This window comes from Triticum dicoccoides, chromosome 2B (assembly GCF_002162155.2).
Source record: "Triticum dicoccoides isolate Atlit2015 ecotype Zavitan chromosome 2B, WEW_v2.0, whole genome shotgun sequence".
NCBI classification, from domain to species: Eukaryota; Viridiplantae; Streptophyta; class Magnoliopsida; order Poales; family Poaceae; genus Triticum; species Triticum dicoccoides.
Genome location: NC_041383.1, coordinates 350,227,704 through 350,228,888, shown reverse-complemented (window position 1 = coordinate 350,228,888; position 1,185 = coordinate 350,227,704).

The following is a 1,185-nucleotide window of genomic DNA, read 5'->3' as shown; positions in this document are numbered from 1 at the left end:
ATTTTTTTGTGTGTAATAAGGAGGCACTTCCTTGCATGCGAAGATAACTGGTGGGTCCGACCTGTTAGCGGGGGGCACGTTTTTTTCGCGAAATACAGAGGCCCTTCCGATGGGTCCCAGATATCAGGTGAAGGAATCATTATTTTGCTCGTAATAAGGAGGCATTTCCTTGTGTGCGGCCATGGACCTAGCTGCCCTTCATGCACAGTCTACTTCCGATGGTGTCGTTTGTTGACCACGTTGACCACACCGAGCGAAGCGCATCCAAGGTGGTGGATGACGGCGTGGCCCCGGACAGAGCCGGAGATGGGAAGACGCAGGAGTAGAGTCGCAGACGGAGAGGTGTACAAGGGTTAACTAGTTCTAGTGCGGTGTGGTTCGATAGTCGGTGGAGAAGAACAAGAGGTGTGGAGGGGTGGAGGGATGGCCTGGCCAACGGTGGAGTAGCGCTTCATAGCGAAGCGTGCTAAGCAGAGCTGCTAGCAGCAGGAGGCGGGAGGTGGTCCCGGCGGCACCGGAGGAAGAAGACGAGATATTGAAGATGGATGCTGGTCATTGGATGTAAATCCAACGGCTAACATGTCAGAATTATTTGTTGACTAAATTGACAACGACTTGCGTTGGCTTCGACCTATTGGCCCACATTTCAGCCTCCAAAAATGTGGCACGTATTCAACCCATTTTCTCAGAATTTACAATCTTTTTTTTGCACGGTAGAATTTACAGTCAATTTGATCTTCTTTTTTTGAATTTCAGCCATTAGCTGGGCTGGGTGTACAAATAATGTAGCGTCCATGCGGCCCATTTATTTTATTTTCTAAAAAATTACAGGCCATTTGCACTTTCTCGAAATACACGATTTTGCTGGGCTGATTCTAGTTATAATGTTGGGTTGGGCCAGCAATGTTATCAAAAAATAAAAAGGGGCTGAGCATTTTGTTATAAACATATTTAAATAATAAGTGATATTATTACATTCGTCCTTAAATCTTACCAAGCTTTTGTACACAATCACTAGGATTTTCGTGCCAAAACAATCCAGGATTTTATTGTTAAGAAATTATTTTTATAAGTTAATAAGATGTGGGATATTGTTTTCTTACATATGTAAGTATCTGTTAAATATATGATGACAATAAAAATAATATATAATAACATATAAAATAATATATATATATATATATA